We start from the raw sequence: 19846 nt of genomic DNA on the forward strand, positions 1-19846 counted from the left end.
TTTTTGTTAAAAATTAATCTTTTGTGTGCGAACCAAGACTCAAATGAGGTTCATATTTGAACTGATGGGCTGTGTCTCTCGGGGCGGCTGCCTTCCCTTCCCTCCCTTCTCTCGTGTCTTGCGAAACCAGCTTGCGAAGCGTGTCCCGCAGTCTGTCCACGTCCGACCCATCTGTTAAATTGGCTAGAGATACAAGGCTGACCAACAGAAGTGATCTTACAAATAAGTGTTCGTTGAGTACCTGTTATGTGTCCACCATGATTGGAGGTGTTGGGGATTGCAGGTCAAAGAAAACATAGTCCTGGGCTGTGCACACTTGTCTTCTGTGAGGGACAAACCCATACACAGGCATGTGTCCATCGTGAAAGCGCTGAGTGGAGCAGCTGCGGCAGCTCAGGGAAGGGTGTGATCTCCCTGGGGGTGTGAGGCGCCCTGGAGGAGGTGATGTGTCGTGGAGGAGGAGGTCTGAACAAGTTTACAACTGCAGTATTTAACTCAGTCTCCTGCATTTGGAAAAATAGAAAGGAACTCAAAGTGACACAAACTTGTATTTATTTTTTGAAGCTTGTCAACATGGATTCCAAGCTGAGGCCTGAAAACGTCATGTAACTAGAAAAGCGTCTGTCCAGACCGCCCTCCTTAACTGGTCTGGCTCACCAGTATTCCATCATATGGCCACTGTGCCAGGTCTGAAACTGTGTATCTTGTCCTGGCAGGGCAAGGGAACTTCTTTTTTAATCCTCAAGATTTTATTGTCACACAATAAGACAAAATATGAAGCTTAGAACTGGATCACTGGCCCTTCTCCTCGTACCTCCTCCCAGTTCACAGTGCTGCACGTCTTAGCAGCCAGCATTCTCAGACCCGCTCCCTGCCCGCAAGGCTCGGCCCAGTCTCCTTTTCGCAGAAAATCAGCTCAGTTTGCCCCCCACAGCCATTCTGCTTCCTGTCACAAGACCACTGTCCCTGTGCATACAGAGGATCCTGGCCCCTCTTGTCCTGTGTTACTCTGTGGGGTGATGCTTGCCACCTTTCTTACAGAAAGTCTGGCGAGTTCTAAACACGTTCACCGTGCTTGCGAGACAGCTGTCACCACAGGGAGAAGGAAGGTAGCTACCTGCGACACAGAAAGAAGTCGCCTTCCTTCCTCACCAGTTGTAGGTCCATCCTTGCATCAGCACCCACTTCACAACTAACATTCCCGCAGCTCAGACCGGGAAACAGAAGGCGGAGCCAGCTCGTGTGCAGTGGGAGGGCACCTCGCCTTGGCTTGTGGGTGTATTTGCTTGCGTATCCCTGCCTACTTCCCTAGAGTGAGCTTCCTGTGCAAGGGCCTGGACTGTCTCCCTCACCCACCCTGCTGCCTAGAAGAGTTTGCTAAATGGTGTAGAATTAATGATGCATCTATCTTTGTCTGGTCACGACTCCTCTGGCCTGGGCTGTGCTTCCCTCTGAACGTTTCTTCATGTGCTTCAGCTCATTCACAGACTGGACACAGTAAAATGGGAAGAGTTATAACCAAACACATGCCCACAGCAGCACCTCTTGTGACAGCACCTTACAGTTGACAACGCATTTCTGTTTTTCTTGTCTTACTTAATCGTCACAGTGGCCTTGCTACAGTGATGGTAGGACAGATACTGTTATCACCATTGCTGGACCCGGAAACCGGAGCTTGAGAGGTCGAGTGAGCTGCACAAGGTCGCACAGCGGGGGAGGGGGAGGCAGCATGGACCAGGCCGCCAGCACCCGGGCCAGCACCCTCTCTGGCACAGTCTGCAAGCCCACCAGGCCCATCTCGTGCCTGTGGAAAACCAAGACACAGAGAGCCCTGTGGGGGAGCCCAGCCAGGTGTGAGCCTGAAGGGGTCTGGGGTCCTTTAGTACCCAGTGGCAAGTCTGTCGGACGAGGCCCTGGAGACCAGGAGTAGCAAACTACTTTCCATCCAGCTGAGTTGTGTCAGGTCAGAGACGAATATCCACGAAGGACGAGCGTGTGACAGATCGAGTGATACGTGGCCTGCGTGGGACCAAGCCTTGTGGCGAGGAGGCCGGGCCTCTCTCCGAGGGATCCGGGGAGCGGGGATGTGCATGGCAGACTCGTGAGAAAGGTGGACATGGTGCTGGGTCCATCTTAAAGGTTAATCAACCAAGTATGAAGATATTCAGGTGCCGGATCTGTGCCGGGTGAGGAAGGCTCTTGGCCATGATGTGCAGGGAGAACACCGCCTCAGGACCAAGGCCCCCGGGCACGTGGACAGACGAGAATGGGAGAACTGAGAGCAGAATCCCTGGGCCCTCCCTGTCCGGCTCGTGATGCTCACTGGGGTAACGGACGGGGCCAGGCCCGGACTCCTGTCCCCTGGCTCTCCTCCTTCCCCTCCTCTACTCCCCTGTGCAAGCTGGTTTCCGACAAACCAACCACTCTCTCTGAAGGAGCCCCATCTTTTCCTACGTAAAACGAAGCTATTTCCTATTTTCTAACCCTCCAATGAGATGAGGTACAATAAATATGAAAAATTGAAAGTTTACCCTAAACCGCACAAATGGTCGATGTTTTGGTTACAATCACCTGGGATGCTTTAGGGGTCGAAGGGTGTCTAGTAGATAGGATAAGGCTGTGGCATCTCTGGGTGTGCGTAGGTGCCAATCTGCCATCTGTTTGGAATCCTGCCTGAATCTCATTTGGCAGCAATGTCTGATTAAGCGGCCAGACACTTTGACTCAGACCTTCCGCCCTCACAGCATGGGTTTCCCATGGGAGGGTTTTCGCTGCTCTCCTGTAAGAGGAAAGATTTCAGAGCCGGTGATGGAGACTAGGTGTGCCGTGGGGGGCCTGTGAGAAAGACACTGAGCCTCAACTGCGTGTCCCCTACTCTGCCATGTGCGTCACATGCTATCGTTGTTTCTTTCAACGGCCCCTGTAAGCCCACTGTACAGATGAGAAAGTTAAGGATTTTCCCTGGGTCATTCAGTTAGTAAACCAAGATTCTGTTTTGTTTCTCTGGGTGGTTTATTTGGGGTTCTCTGCCTGACTTCCTCAGGGCACAGGGACTCGGCAGGAGATGCGGCCTTAGGGAGAACTGCTGGTCTGCCTCACAGTTCCGCTCAGGGCCTCCCGTGTACCCTGCCCCTCAGGAGGAAGAGGAGCAGCTGGGGGACCTCCTGGTTCTGTCCGTATAGACACTGAACCTTTGTGAATGAATACCTTCTCCAGGATCCAGACCTCAAAAGGAATGGGAATGGGCTCTTGGTTATTTCTGAAGAGCCTTTAAATAGTCCTGCAATTTAAGAAACAATATATGCTTACTATGTTAATTTAGGAAAATATAGAAAAAATACAAAGAAGAGCAAGAAAATACCATATTACACATATTATATAGAATCATATAGAAGTTAAGCAAAGATGGGGTGATCACCCAGCAGTGGGCGGTGCACTTTTTCTTCATCATTAGTTATTCTGACATGATTTCTCATGCATCTCTAATATGCCCTATTTCTGGAAATCTGGGTCATTTTGTTGCGATGAACATTCTCACAGATAAATTTCTGTGTCCTGAATAGCAGACTGAGATTAAAAGCCCAGCAAATTCAATTTTTTTAAAAAAGAAAGAAAAATATAATGCACAAACAATAATAATTTTAAAAAGCCATAGTTTTGTCTTTAGTAAAATGGAGGTAACAATACCCATTTCAAAACCCTGTCAAGATGACATAGAATAATATGTGTAAAGTACTTAGCACAGTGTCTTGCACACAGTTAGCTCTTCCTAAACAGCAACTATTATTAGCTGACTTTATGTTTGATTATTTTCTTCAGTGCCAAGAAGCAGAATTATATCCTCGAGGTTTGTGGGAACGGTGTGGTTTAACTGTGCTAGTCTGTCCGAGGTCAGTGGAAAGAAGGTCCAGAGAAAGCAGAAGCCACTGTGACCTGCAGCTCAGCTGTGTGTAACCTGTCACCCAAGGCAGCCTGGGCCGGGGGTGGCAGTCAGACTGCTGCCGTCCTGAGCCCCCCTGGCTAAGACCTGGGCTCCTTATCGACCAACAGGTGAGGTGGCCCAGCAGCTGCTAAAGTTCAAGCAGCTGCCCGGAAGAGCCAGGGAGAGCCAGGGAAGGCATCCTGTCTTCGGACCTTGTCTCTGCGCCTTCACTGTGCGGGTGGTGTCTGGGCTGAGGGCGCTCACCGAAGCTCCCGGAAGAGGACTCTCTGTAGGGCGGATGCCTGAGCGTCCGGGCCTTCCACCTGGTTCTGTCAGCGTGCCGCCTGCTGTCCTACTGTCCGTGACACCGCGGCCTATGAGAGGCTGAAGCCCAGAGCACTTAACTGATTTGTTCAAGGTCATAAAACAAGTAAGTGGCAAAGCCAGAACCAAACCCCAGGTCTTCTGGGTCCCAGCCCCACAGTATTTTCCAGCCTGGACCATGCTATTTCCAGCACATGACAAAGAACCCCGATCAGAGGCCACGGCTAAGTGGCAGGGACCTGTCAGCCACTCTTGCCTGAGAAGCTCATCACTGGAGGACAGAACCGCAGGGCCCTGAGGGGACCGCCCTGCCGGCCATGCTCTGAGCATCCGGAGCAGGCAGGGACCTCCGAGAGCGGACTCATTTCTTCCCCTCCTAAATTCATACAAGTACTTGAAGTGGTTCTTGCTGGACGAAGTCACCAAGCTGGTTTTCTGCACAAAAACGACGGCAGCCAAGCGGCATTTGTCTCACTGCCCTGGTGCGAAGCAGAGGAAACTGGCCTTGGAGCCCGGCCGCTTTGAGCACGGCCGGTGAGGAAAGCGCCGCAGGCCCTCTCTGTGCGGAGCTGCCAAGACCCCTGTCCCGGGCGGGCCTGGGCTCCCACACAGCTCCTCGGTCCCTTTAAAGTTCAAAATCTTTATCAAAGGGGTTTTATTGAACTTTCAAAAACACTAGTTTATCGGTTACTGTGATGACCACTGACCACTTGAGGAAACTGGTAAGATGCTGAGTTGTGGGTCATTGTGCAAGTACGGGGGCAGCCGTGCCCCGCCGTGGCTGGTGAGTGTGCACCCGTGACGGTGCAGAGCCCCGAGCCGGCTGGTGGCCCTGGCAGGCCCTCTGCGGCCCGCCTGCTGCTGGGGCACAGGCAAAGCTACCCACCGCCGGCCCGGTCTGACAGTGTATGAGCATGGAGGAGGGCAGTAGGTCAGACAGAATAGGGTCACAGACGAGGCCAACTGGTCGTTAAGAACATTGCAGTTTTTCAGGCCTGGGTGCATTTCTGGGCTTGCTATTTATGTGCCCTTAGATCAGTGACTTAATCTCCCCATGCCCAGATTTCCTCACCTGCACACTGGTGTCAGTCGAGGTGCCTACCTCAGAAGTTGGGGAGGGGGGCAATTAAATAAAAGAATGTTTATAACGTTCCTGGCCGATGTAAGTCTCTATAACGTCAGCAATCCATTTAACATTTTTATGCTTCTACTGATGGTGACTTCAGGTGCTTCTAGAATAGGTAAGAGGAGGCAGGTCAACAGAAAGATGTTCTTCTACCAGACGTCTGTGTCTTCCTTCAGAAACTCTCTAGTGATGACTCACCACAAGGGCCCGCCCTCTCCAGACCCCGGGAACAAGGAATGAGAAGCTCGTGCTGCTCCGCATCCCGGTGGCGGAGAGCAGAACCGCGGGGCAGACCCCACAGTAACAGTGATGCAAGGGCACTGTGGCACAGTCGGCTTGGGGAACGGGCACTGAGAGGTCCTCAGGGGTGACTCGTGGAAGGGAGTTGGCACAGCGGCAGAGGCATTCCAAGCGGAGGCAGTCCGCCCAGGGCCCAGAGGGAGCGGCTGAGCCTGGCACAGTCACAGCGTGTGGGGAAGTAGCAGAGATGCCCCTCAACACCAGAGAGAAGACACATTTCCTACTGCAAGGAGGCTGGGCCTGGCAGGGAGGGCGGCGGGCCGCGTGGTCAGCACGTGATCATTGTGAGCGGGTGCTTCCATTCTGGGCCCGCTGAACTGGCCAGGTCGCAGCCTGGAGCAGCAGAGAAGCCGCAGAGGGAGATGGCACAACCGAACCGCAAAGACGGGAGTTCACAGCTGGAGAAAAGTGGGGGGAGAAGGAAAACATTCCAGGAAGCACAGGTGGAAAGAGCGTGGAAGCTGGGGGTGGGGGTGGGTCACTTGAGGAAAAGCCTGTGTGGTGGAGTCAAGAACCAGGAGGCAGAAAGGATGAGGCCTGGACGGCGTCGGTCCCGCGTTTCTGCGCGGTGTTTCGGGGGGTCGGGAAGGGACCGGGGCCCTGGGGGTGAGTGGCCAGGGTCACAGAGCCAGGTGAGAGGCAGGTGTGCCCTGAGAGAACGGGGACTCGCATGTGAACTTTTTCTCAGTTCTGATTACCAGGGAGGCTCAGCCCATACCCACGATGCGTCCATCCGTCTTACCAGAGCGACAGGCCTCGGCCTAGAACTCGGCGGCAGGGCTGTGAAACTAGCAGGTAGTGAGATTGTTTTGGTTTCCATCTTTTTAAAAAAATTATCAGTGCCCTGGCCAGTTTGGCTCAGCAGTTCGAGCCTCACCCTGCAGGCCAGTGGGTCTTGGGTTCATTTCCCGTCAAGGGCACGGAAATTGTTTGTGGTTTCCCCAGCCCTGGTCAGGGTCCTGCGAGAGGCAGCCAACCCGTGGATGTGTCTGTCACGTTGATGTCTCTCTCTCTCTCTCTCTCTCTCTCTCTCTCTCTCTCTCCCTCCCTCCCTCCCACTCCATCTGAAGATAAATAGAAAAATATCCTCAGGTGAGGATTAAAAAATAATAATTTAAAAAATTAAAAAAATATTGGCTACTTTCTGTTCACGGCAAATGGTACCAGTTTTTTATTTACAGAAGTTATAAATTCATCTTTAAAATGTATCCGAGTTTACGTAAATGAGTTGTTTTGAAGATCAACACTTACACTCGGTAGAGTAGATGCAGACACCGCAGAACAGAGGGTGGTAAGGGAGCAGCTGGCACCGCGGCAGCAGCCACTGTGACTGGACGCTGTGGCATCGGGCAGGGAAGGGACAGCAGCTGCAGACAGTCTGCCCGGGGCTGCCGTGGGTGCCAGAGGTAACTGCGTCAGCTTGGTTCTGAGTCCCAGCCCTAGCACAGAGCTTGGCGCTCAGCCTGTTTTAACTCTGCGTCTTACAGGGCATGCTGTTCACAACTGATCTGCTTTGAAATCCAACACGCTTATTTTTCTGTTCCATCTGCTTGGTCATCGCTTAGACACAGGGGTCTGGAAGGAGCTGGACGCTCTGGCATCAGCTGAGAGGAGCCAGTGGATGGACCGCAGTTCCTGTGCTGGGTCAGGCTGGGAGCATGTACACCTAGGTCCTCTGCAAACACGGTGATCCTCCCCACTTTGTGTTGGGAGGACATGTCCACCTTTCCTGGGACCGGCTCCTTGGACCCTGTAGTAGTCACCTGTTGCTCTCAGATGACAGCCACGGAAGGTGGATGTTGAAAAGTGCCTGATACGTCGCCTTTTCAGTGGCTCTAAGAGACGATGTAGTTTCTTTCTTGTTCCTTAAACATTTTTTCACTACTCATAGCATGTAGGCACATCATGTTTTGTACAGTGGAAACCTCATGGTTCTGGGCGTGCGGTTTCTCCCTCACTTACACTGTGCGCCTCCCTGGAGGTCCCGGGAAGCTCAGGGGAGAGAGCTGCCCTGCATCAGCTCATCGGTTCCTGCACCCAGCCGTACCCAAGGGGCTCGAAGTGCAGTTTTCCAAGACACTGTGCAGAGCTACGCCTGCTGCAAAGCTGCTAGGACCTTCCTGCACCACCACACTGAGCGTAGGGCAGCTGGCCCGATGGCTGGTCTTTCATTCCTCAGTCCTAAGGAGATAGGATTTTAACCTTGATGATTTCTACAAGAAATTAGCTCTGAATACATGTCTGAGAAGACATCTGAAGGCTAGAACGAGCCGGCTGCATGTGTGTCCGTGTGGGCTGCACCAGCATCCCCGCCATGTCGGAGCGGCCGGCAGGCGACCGCGATCCCAGCCATGTCGGAGCAGCCGGCAGGCGACCGCGCGGCCTCGGAGTCCCCTGTGCCGAGAGCACAGGAAGAGCCCCGCTGTAGGGGAGGCCCCGTCTGTTGACAGTTTCTCCTTATCTTGTTTTCACATCAGTGGCAACTCTTGCCTGTTCAGAACACATGTGGGTGGGGTTCCTCCTGCCCTGCCCTATTGTAGCTGTTAAAATGAGAGGGTGGTTGATCGCATTGTTTTTCAAGTGAAGATCAGGACAGGAGGTGTTGATTCCAGTGTCCCTGCAGGGATTCGCTGATTGCAAAGAATAGCCAGCCAAGCTCTCTTATGACGACATCAGTACCCACAAAAGCCATCTGATGTTGGATATTAGGGATTAGGGAAGTTTGAGGTTTTGTGTGACTGCTAAGAGACATTAGGTAGCTCTCAAAACATCTAAACTACATTTTTAAACTCGAATACTTGGACGGTTTTTCAAATCAGTTTCCAGGAATTATAGCACACAGTTGACCACCAACATTCCAATGGCAATTTCCAGTCCACTAAGCACTTTTACATATATGATTATTCCCACATTACAGTTGAGAAAACTGAAACTCAGAAATAGTAAGAAAACTTTGACCGAAGTCATGTGTTTTACGGCCAGTGACTGAGGAAGCTAGAAATCAAGCCCAGGTCCCCTGCCCCCAGGTCTGAGACGTTCTCCTTCACCATCCTGCCTCACATTGGCTTCTGTCTTTTCGTCCGAGTTGAATTTTGCGTTTTCTGCCCCAGCAGACAGCATCTCAGTGTCTGGATGGGTGATGTTCAAGGGTACGATACAGACACATAAGGTAACGGGATGGGCTCACTGTGCCCTACTGTACATTCACAAGTTACTGCAAGTTTGAGATAGTTTCAAGGAAAGAGACGCTGTCTACTGAGCAAGCCGTCGCTGTGTGGGGAGCTTCACGAGCCTGTTCCCAACACAGGGTGCCTCCTGCGTCATCCTGCACCCGCCCCTGGGGACGTGTGTTCTTGTCCCCACACGATGGCTGCCCGGGAGCTTGGAGACGCACAGACGCTCCCAGGGCTGCATAATGAGTAGGTGGGGGAGCTGAGCTGGCCCAGCGCAGTCACCCCCCGTTCTGTGGACAAGGAAACCAGAGCCGTGGAATGACCGCGGAGGTCTCAGGGCAGCGCAGAGCCAGGTCCCATCGGCGTCTCCCAGTCCTCTTCTCGGCGCACTGCGGGGCAGGCCTCATCTCAGGGTTGGGCTTCTCCCCAGTCCCATCACATGAAATCCGTCAGCACCGCAGGTGACCCCTCTCGCCTCACCTGTGCCCCTGCAGTGCTGAGGAATGTTTGCTGTGGTTCACATCCGCCGCTGAATTCTACCTCCTCTTACTCTCTACCTTCCAGACCCCCATGTCCTCGCCTGGGCTTTGACTAAGGTCGTTCGCAGGTGACCTCGTTTGATCTGTACAGTTCCCCCTGCCTTATGACAAGGTAGGAGGAAACAGCTTCGAGACTACAGAGAAGGACAGCATCAAGCTAGAATAGAAGGAGGACTGCAGCGCCCCCCGTGCGTGAAAGCCCAGGGCACCTGTTGGTGGCGCCAGCACTGGGCCCTACAGCCCAGGCTCCGCCCCCTGCTCCCCTCACACCCTGTGCTCCCTTCTCCTTGGGAGATGGTCTGCCTCAGTGCTCCAGGATCGGTCCAACCTGACATGTGCGCGTGTAATGTGAGCAAACCATTAGCTCTGCAGCTCTTGGTCCCCACAGAGCCTGGTGCAGGGAGGAGGGCGGCTTTCCTGAAAGGGAACTAGTATCTATCAGGTGTTTGCTCTAAAGAAGCTATTTATTAAACCCTCGCAACAACCCTCCTTCACAGAGAGGGCTGCGAGGCTCACGGCGGGGGGTTGGGGGGGTGGTCATTGGCTCAAGGTGTTCCAGCTGGCCAGGTACAGAGTCAAGGGCAGAATCCAGCTTCTCTCCAGAGCACATGCCCTCTCCGCGTCGCTGTGCATCACAGGTAGCGGACTGCCCACCCTCCATATGTTAGAGCGTGGAACCATGTGACCCCCGATCTCAAAGGACTCGCAAGGAGAGAGCGTGGCACAGGGGCCACTGCGCTGGGTTTGAGTCCTGGCTCAGTAGCCTCCTGCTGTTCTCGGCGTCCCCTTTGACCTCTGTGCTACCTCTTGTACTGTACACAAGAGTGTCTACCTTCCAGCATTATGAGAAACACATCAGATGACAGATTTTAAATGTTTTGTGATGTCTTAAGCTCTACCTAAATGGTATTATTTCATTTTGAAATTTGATCAAGGAATTGACAGTGGTACCCACAGGCCTGTGGTGGAACTGGCCACTAGCCCATCAGGAGCTTTATTCGCCTGGACTCAGCTGGGGACAGGTGTGTGGGTGCGATCGGGGTGGGTGTCAGTGGAGGCTCAGTAGGTGTGGTGGGGAGGCCTTGAGGAGCCACAGCTGCGTGGTCCTCCGTGGAGCAGCCCTGCGTGTGCGTGAGGAAGAGGCTGTCCCAGGGTCAGGGGGAGACCCGCAGCTCATCTTCACAGACGTGGGTCCACGTCCGGTTCCTCCAGGTTCAGACTCAGCCGTCCCCAGCGCAGGGCGGCTGCTCTGTCCCAGGCGACACACATGCAGAGCACGGTTCTGCTTCTTTAAAGCTCCATGTTTAGGGATTTTCTGTTAAGCTTTATAGTTTGGTCGATAAGCTTAACATTTCTTTTTAATATTTTAATTATGTTTTTTCGATTAAAAATGTTCCTGTATTCATCTTCTTCACTCTCATGACTTCTGACTGTGACCCCTGACCCTGGCGTGAGTGGTGAGGGATGTGCTGGGAAGTGTGTGGCCAGGGGTGAGGGAAGCTTCGCGGGGCAGGGGGGGCGGGGGGAGCACTGGGGACGAGCCTGGGACACTGGCTCCCGTGTAGCTTGTGCTAAGAGTTCCAGAAAAAAACACTCTGCTCCACGGTCGACAGACTCATCATGTTTCATCACAAAAAGACATCAGTGCCAAGAGAAATATCTTCTATTTCACCTTAAAGATCCCCGTCCCTGCCCAGCCCACAGGCCGGAACTGATCTGCATGGTTGTGAGGCTGCTTGAATTTCTTGGCTTCTTTGGACGCGGACATTAACAAGTCTAGTTGTATCTTGGGAGGGTCTACGGACTGTACCAATTGATTTTTGAATTACAAAGAAACAAAAAGGCAGTAAGAAATGTGCTAACTGTTGGCTTTTTTTGAGAGGGGGGACCTGTAGCTTGAAGGCCCCAAGGTCATTAACACAAATGGAGAAAGCTGAATGCTCCCCCGTCTGCAAGGCAGGGGGAGATGCGTAGCATGGAGAGAATAAAATGAATGTCATGAATGAGAACAAGGCGTCTGCAGTGACACACTCTGCCGGTCACTCAGTGGGATGGGAGCCTCTTCAGACTGCTTTCTAGGTAATACGCACAGTGTCTGACATCTGTGGGCTTTTCACAAGGGTCTTGTTCTTCCTCCTGACACCCGTCCCGAGGCCCTGAGCTCCGCACAGGCACAGAGGTTTACCCAGTGTCCCAGGGTTGCACCTACCTGCACCCATTGCACCCCTCACCAGCCCACGGCTTCTCAGGACTGATGTCTCTGCCACCACCTCAAACCTGTCCTGACACCTTGTGCCCACAGCAACCCCCTCCTTCCTCTGAACCCCAGTGCACATGTCGGTCTCCTCCCTGTGTGGCCTGTGCCACCCTGTAACACTTTCCCACGTTGTAACCGTCATGCCCAGGGGAGACGACGGTCTGTGAGAGCAGATGCTTTGCCCCAGCCCTAGCGCGGGCTCAGACACTCACCTGCAGAGACCGCCAGCATGTACCGCTTTGCCCCAGCCCTCGCAGGGGCTCAGACACTCACCTGCACACTCTGCAGAGACCGCCAGCATGTACCGCTTTGCCCCAGCCCTAGCAGGGTCTCAGACACTCACCTGCAGAGACCTCCAGCAGTACCACTTTGCCCCAGCCCTCGCAGGGGCTCAGACACCCACCTGCAGAGACCACTGGCAGTACTGCTTTGCCCCAGCCCTCGCAGGGGCTCAGACACCCACCTGCAGAGACCGCTGGCAGTACTGCTTTGCCCCAGCCCTCGCAGGGGCTCAGACACTCACCTGCAGAGACCGCTGGCAGTACTGCTTTGCCCCAGCCCTCGCAGGGGCTCAGACACCCACCTGCAGAGACCACCAGCAGTACCGCTTTGCCCCAGCCCTAGCAGGGTCTCAGACACTCACCTGCAGAGACCTCCAGCAGTACCGCTTTGCCCCAGCCCTCGCAGGGGCTCAGACACCCACCTGCAGAGACCACTGGCAGTACTGCTTTGCCCCAGCCCTCGCAGGGGCTCAGACACCCACCTGCAGAGACCGCCAGCAGTACTGCTTTGCCCCAGCCCTCGCAGGGGCTCAGACACCCACCTGCAGAGACCGCCAGCAGTACTGCTTTGCCCCAGCCCTCGCAGGGGCTCAGACACCCACCTGCAGAGACCGCCAGCTGTACTGCTTTGCCCCAGCCCTCGCAGGGGCTCAGACACCCACCTGCAGAGACCGCCAGCAGTACTGCTTTGCCCCAGCCCTCGCAGGGGCTCAGACACTCACCTGCAGAGACTGCCCACATGTACCACAGGAGGAAAGGCATCAGCAGACCCTCAGAAATGGAACTGTTTGCTTTAAGAAAGAGTCCAAGTCTAACTTAGTTAAGTGCAAGGAAACATTTTGTCCGAAACACGACAACATCAGCATAGAGAGAGAAGTGAGAGTCTAAAATAAAAATCTGTTGAAAGTACTTAAAGGAGGCAGAGAGCATCATCACATAAAATAAAATATAGGACTCTATCCCCAAAAAACAGGAGGACTCCTTGCTTTCATTGTTGAAGGTCAGATTGGAGACTTCAGAGAACCCCAAATTACAAGAGATTCTAGAAACCAAAACGATGTTTGGTATTTTGGGGAACAGATAAAACACCGAGCAAGGAGAAAAACCACCAGATGTAACTCAGAGAAAATGTGTATTCCGCTTACTCTTCTTTAAACTCTGTTAATGCAGTTAGAATAAAGGAGAGAAATGGCTGTGAAATGTCCTGCCAATCCTGATTTTGCATGTATTCATCATTCATTTGCTCATTCATTCACTCGCTCATTAATCACATCCCTCACTCCGGGGCGGGGGTGCGGTGTCTGGTTCTCCCCTTCCCCCTGAGCTTGGCCCACACTAGGTACTTAGCACACGGCTGTGGATAGAGCTGGTTGCAGACATGCCACACACTTCTTTGAAATTTATTTTTCTTTTTTCTTTTCAAAACAACTATCAGTCGAACAATGCTCACTGGAGAATATGGGAAAATCTGCCTGATGAACACCCATAGACCAGGTTTTGAAACTTGGGAGTTCATTGATCTCATGAGGAAGTTTATATATCATGTCTGAATAGAAATGTTTCGACATTGAGAATAAGTGGGGCCATCTGAGACTCTAGGGTTCTTGGTATAAATATTAAGTGTCACTTTATTGTACTTGGGAGACTTGTTTTGTGAGGTCAAGCTTACTTCCTCCCAGGACACAGAAGGTGGCTGACTGAGCAGCTCTATGAGGACTTGAAGACCTGGTGCCGGTCTGGGGTGATGGAAAAGCACATTTTCCTGGGGTACATGGGAGATCAGCAAGGGCAGGGCCCTGGGAGGTGCGCTGAGGGGACCTGGCTTCGGTGGAATGCGCCCACCCTGCCGCTTTTAGAGTGGGGGCTCCCGTCTTAGTGGACAAGAGGATCTTTGGTTGGGGGGTTCCAGCCCCTTACAGGCCTACAGTCACCTCAAGAATGATTCACTTGAACTTGGGTCAGCCTTGGTCCAGGAGCCCGGGACCTTACAGGCCTCGGGGACCACGGCACCGTTTGCCACCGGGAGCAAGGGCTTCGCGGGCTGTGTGTGGACTCGAGAAAGCAGAGCTGGCTGACCTTCACATGAGGGCTGAGTCCCTGACTTAGGAACCGTGAAGCCTGCCCGCTGCATGTTCTGATTCAGCCGAATACGGAGCGTCTGAATCACCGCTGCTCGGGTCTTCCTCGGAGAAGGTGGCGGAAGGTCACGGTTTTCAGTTGAGAAAACACCTGCTGCCCTTCACCTTGTGAAGACGGACGGCCTTGTGCACGGCCGGGGGGCCCGCGGGCGCGGGCTGAGGGCTGAGGGCTGAGGGCAGGCAGGGCACCGAGGCAGCTCCAGGGGCAGAGACGGGAGAGCACTGCCCTGCTGTCCAGCTACGGGCGGTGAGACAGGCCCCTCTCCCAGAGAGACTGTGAGCGGTGTCTCTGGAAACAGCTGTTTCTATTATTTTTTTTAAACAGAAAACTTGATTCCAGGGTTTCTTTAAGAACAGCACTTTCTAGAGGTGGCAGAGGGTGGAAATAGTCAACTCGCGTATGTGTTCTTTATTTGGGGGTTAGAAGGGAGGAAAAGAAATTCACCTGGAAGAAAGACCGATGGTCAAAGAAGGACTCGTGTTTCAGATCCAAATCCAGTTACTTCAGCAGTGGGAGGAACAGGTGCCAACCTGGCCAAAAGGAGGAGTTTGGCTGTGTCCCAGCCCCCAGGCCTGCAGGAGAGAAACTGCCCTCACGGACACAGGCTGTCCTCCCAGCTGCCACCCAGACTCGTCAGTTCCAAAGGGCAGTAGCTTTGAGGCTGCGTGTGCCTCGACGTAACCTTTCCCGTGACTGGCGATGTCAGAGCCCAGAGTGCAGTGTCTGAGGGCAGTGACTTTCCTTCCCTTCACACGCGTGGGTGTCGTCACGGGGGCTGGAGAGGCGAGGACTGCTTTCCAGGGCTCATGAGGGAGCCTGGAGACGCGTGCGTGGCACAGCTTCCCCGTCGGTGGCCTTGAATCTCGCCTGCCCGACGGGGCAGCTCCCAGCACGAGCTACCGCATGTGGGTGGCTCACAGGGAGGCCTTCTGAGTAGGTGAGTGAATAAGGAAACAACCACAAACAATCCTTTCTGGCCTCCTGTCCTGGCCACCTGACTCCATCGCAGGACTTCCTAGGACCCTTGCTCTGCCTGACTCCGTCCTGAGGCAGATGTCCTTGTTCTGTGGTGGCAGCAGTGGCCTCGCTGAAACCCCAGGTGTACCCGTCTCCACAAGCCGCAGGGAGGCGCGGTACACACACCTGGCCCGCCTGGGTCTGCGTCAGACCACCTGATGCTCTCGTGGCTATTCCCGCGGGTTGGCGTGTCCGAAGGAGGCGAAAGGTACAGGCGGGCCCTCCGTGTTTGCTGAAGCTCTGGTTGTTCACACCACCCCAATTCAGATCCAGGGATTAGCACTAGAAAGTAGGGGTTCTTTGGAGGATCCATTTGTCTCCTTCTGAACAAAGTTGAGAAAAACAGATTTGAGAATGCTGTCTTCAGCTGTAAGACTTGGTGGCTTCTGTCGTCCGAGCACTGAAAGGCTGTAAGGACTTTGTTTGCCCGTCTGGCTGGCTGGGGAAAGGCCCCCCCACCAGGCTCGGAGAGGCGGCCTTGCTGCCAACACTGCGCTCCCAGGCTGGCGTGGACATCGGGCATTTTACTCTGGCGCCCTGGGTAGACTCCCTTCGGCAGTTACTGGTCCTCACACAGAGTGTGTTGGAGGGGTGGCTAGTTAGGGCATAGCCTTAGAATAGTGAGTTTAAGGCTGGTTCTCCTGCGGTTGGAATCGGAAGAGGAGTGGAAGTCTACAGAAACTGTCTGGGTGGATGGTTACAGAAATCCTTGGCTAGAAGGAGCACCAAGGAGTCACGTACACAGGGCGGGGCTGGAGTAGGTTGCAGTTACAAGTACACAAGATGGAGTTTATTTTGTATTAATTATTGTATGGTATTATATTATTCATTAATTATTGTATTATTTTCTATACAAACAACTGTAAACCTACCCTGTATGTACACAAAACTCGTAACTTATAGTTCTGCTCATATACGGAAAAGGGACTGAGCTCTAAGAGGGAGAATTTCAGCAGTGCGTCGCCCTGCGTCCACCAAGCAGAAGATCCTACCGTTCCGGGAAAGGGAAAAGGTCTGCCTGGAGCTCAATCTGGTTGGGTTGACGGGCTATATGCTTCCATCATGACTTGTGCTCAATTCTCTCAACCTCCTCATTGGTGCGAAGTGAAAAGAGTAAAGTGGAAAGGTCACTGTGGAAAGTTTCTAGAGGCTCTTGCTCAGGAATGAGTGCCCTTTATTCTGAAGTTGTACCCGCCCTGCTCTTTAGATACTGAAGCATCCTTTCTTCTGCAAACTAATGTTGATCATTGGTGGCAGGGATTTGAGATTAAGAGTCTTACTTGAACTCAGTTAGTTGGAGTGTTGTCGTTTGCTGAGGGGCTGCAGGTCTGATTCCCAGTCAGGTCCCATGCCCTGGTTGTGGGTTCAATTCCTGGCCAGGATCTGTGCGGGAGGCGACTGATCGATGTTTCTCGCTCACACAGACGTTTCTCTCTCTCCCTCTCCCTCGCCCTTCCCTCTATTGATTCCCCCTAAGATCGATAAAAACATATCCTCAGGTGAGGATTAAAAAATAAAATAAAGATTCTTACTTGAGAAAATTAAAACTGAACAGTTCCATGTGATCTCCTCCCCCCACCCCCCGCCCCACTGGCCCATTTCAAAGCTCATTGGTCCACAGAATGCACGTGTCTGGGACCGCGAGCTACCCATGTTCCTGTAGGCCGCCAGGCAGTAGGCCGCCTCTGCTCCCCCTCCTGTGGGAAGCTCCCCGTCCCTGTTCCGCAAGTTCCCCAGAGTGTCCTGCTGCCCTGATGGGGAGGTGTGACCTTCTCCCGGCCTGTGCCTTGGCTGCCTGAGTTTCCTTCCCTGCCCCCGCCGTGACACCTTCTGGTACCGCCTCTTCCTGCTCGGGTTGCCCATGCGTCTGGTCCATATTTTCTACAGTCCTTATCATGATAAAACACAGGTATTTGAATGAAACTCCTTTCCCACTAAACTGTGAGGTCTCTGGCAGCTTATCTTTCTATCTTCTTTTGGTTATTACTAAGCACAATGCCTGATAAACATATGTATTTTGTTGAGTGAATGAGCGTCCTGAATCAGATTGCAGCTAAAACCTGTTGCCTCCTCGGTCTCCTTGAGTAGCAGTAAATAGCTGATCTGCTGCACAGTCATCCGTACTGAGTGCTGGGATGGGGCCCTGTTCGGCCATCACTCCTCCTGACATCATCATAATGAGAGAGAAACCCTGGGCCAGGGATCTGAAACTGGCTCTGGGTCCGACCCGTCTGTCACGTTCTCCAGACTCGGAGCTCTTCTGAAAAGGAGAGGTGCTGAGAGTGACGTCAACGGTCCTTACCCTCTTCAACATCCTGGAGAGGAGCTGGGGAAGGGCGGCCCGCAGATTGAGACGCATGACTGGCCTCCAGGGAGTTTTACCAAGTCATTTAGAATTTTACTTTAGTTTGAGTTTCGGTAACCTGTTTGTACATTCTTCCACCAAACTTTATTGCCAAATAGACAGTAACGTTCACTTGTATCTCTCAAAAGGCCTACACAGGTTTTAGAATCATCTGCACATTCGATGGTGGTTTGAGTGCTGGTCCCAGAAGGTCATGCTCTAAGTTGTTTTCTGTTTCTGTGTTCATTGGTTGATTGATTCATTCATTCCGTGGCCTTGGAGTGAAAGCACATTCTCAGTTATGAATTTAAGATAATGGTAAAAAACGATAGGGCCTACCCTTCGATTCAGCACACCAGGAGGAAGATAACAGAAGGTAGGGGGCAGGAGCCTGCGGTTTCGGGAGGTTGTCGGCAGCAGGGGGAGCAAGTTGGCGTCGGCTGGTGTTGGGGTGGGGCCCGCCATCACGGTGTGCCAGGCACCGGCGGCTTTGCCACACATTCTCGCACTCGCATCGCAGCCACTCTGCTGGGCCGGCCGCTCCCCTCCCACTCTGAGGAGAGGGTCAGAGACGGCAAGTGCCATGCTCGGTACCCCCTCTGAAAAGTCCTGGAGCCAGAAGTGAAACCCTCGTCCAGCTGGTTGCAGTGGCTCCAAGCTCCACCCCCAGAGGCACGTGATCTTGAGCTGCAGTTAAAGGGCAGCTGGCCCTGCACAGTCACAATGCGAAAATGAAGGCGCCAGCAGAAGGGGGTGGAGTTGCCCCAGACGGCGGACCGGGGTCCTGTGGGAACACGGAAGCCCACGCTGCACACCACTTCCCTCTAGCTTTTGCGGGCTCATTGCTCGGGGAGCAGAAGCCCACGGGGTGGTTTTCGGGGAGGGGGGAGTTGGAGGAGGCGGTGGGAGGTAAGGGGAATAGCAAGCATGCAACTTGGGTTTTCCAGGACACACTCAGTTTTCAATCATGCTTTTCATGGTCAGGCCACAGACTAAATACTGATCTTGACTCTTGTTTTAGAAAATAAGGTCACCGGTAAAGTCACGGGGTTAGGAAGTGTGGGAGCCTGTCCCTTGAAAGTGTGATTCATGGAAAGAGAAGTCTACGCACTCCTGACTCCGTGCTCTGTGTGCGGGCAAGGTGCCAGCCAGTCCCCCAGGGGAAGCCCATCCATCTGCCTTACAATCTCTGGCGAAGGAGGAGCTCAACTTTGTAATCCCGGCTCAGAGTCTCCGAGTAGCCAAGGCAGATATTTCTTTTGGGAGCGGGACCTCATCCTTCATCCCAGCCCTGGAGTTCGTTATCTTTTTAGCACTTTAGTGTTTAGTAAAAAAGAGAGATAACTGAATCCCATTTAAAAATCCATCTCCTTCCTTCCGTTTTCCTTGCCACAGTCTCCAGCTGGCGTGTCCCACCAAAGTGATCAGTGACGAGATGGTTTTCATATGTGCCAGGCAGGCTCCCGGCACACAGGCAGGGTAGGGCCACAGACGGCAGGACGCAGACCTGGGTGCAGGGAATACACACGCCGGGAATACGTCCAGCGCCTGGGCTGCTCCGGGGCTGCTCCCCGGCAGTCAGCCTGGCCTTGGCCTCAGCACTGCCTCGTTCTGCGTTCTTGGCGCAGATCACGTGGGGAAAGAACCGAAGTTTCCTGACAGAACTGATTTTCTGGCTTTAAGTTTGGGCCGGTCCCCTGCTTTCCTTGGGCCTTCCTTATTCTGCCTCTGCAAGGAGGTACAGCCCTTGCTCCTGAGGTCTGCAGACACCCCGGACAAGGACACTGTGAGGAGAAGAAAGGAAAGCGAAGAGCCTCCGGCTGAAAGCTCCCAGGGGTGATTTTGCCCGGTCCCCACGTCCAGCCGAGCTCTGCTCACAGCCATGCCCATACCAGAGACGAGACGTGCCAGGCATAAAGACCACCTAGGAGGACGAGCCCACAGCTTCCCCTGCCGGGAAGCCAAGTGGGAAGTTGTTATGACAGCTTTTCTTTCTTTCCTTTTTTCTGCATTGCTGTTCATCATCAGTAATTCAGGCCATTTGGGAGAAAAATACTTCTCTCAAAATGAGGGAGTGATTTGCGGCATCTGTTACTTCCTTTTTAATTGAATCTGTTCTTCTCAGATGCCAGGAGCGCGTGCCAGAGTCAGCACAGAACTCAGCTGCGCACACCGCGCCTGACAGAGAGGGCGCAGGCTGCACGGAGACCAGATGGCCGGGCTGTTCCCGCGGGCCTCTCCGGGGCGTGGCTGCTCCGAAGCTCTGGGGTGAGGAGGTGGGAGGTCAGTTAACTCCCCTAAGGAGCTGCCTTGGTGGACACATCCCCAGGGTGGGCTTGGAAGCTCCTCCTAAGGGGGGTCACAGGACAGGGCCTTTCTCAGGAGCCTGAGTGGACCCAGAGTCTCTCGTGGCTCCTTCCATGC

General features: G+C 53.5%; 1 protein-coding gene across 1 annotated transcript in view; it reads left to right on the forward strand.

Moving 5' to 3' along the window:
• The window catches only part of UBASH3B (ubiquitin associated and SH3 domain containing B), a 147681-nt gene that overhangs the window by 25665 nt on the left and 102170 nt on the right, over window positions 1-19846 (forward strand). The gene's annotated exons all lie outside the window — the stretch shown is intronic.

The sequence above is a fragment of the Molossus molossus genome, unplaced genomic scaffold (genome assembly GCF_014108415.1).
Source record: "Molossus molossus isolate mMolMol1 unplaced genomic scaffold, mMolMol1.p scaffold_m16_p_22, whole genome shotgun sequence".
NCBI classification, from domain to species: domain Eukaryota; kingdom Metazoa; phylum Chordata; class Mammalia; order Chiroptera; family Molossidae; genus Molossus; species Molossus molossus.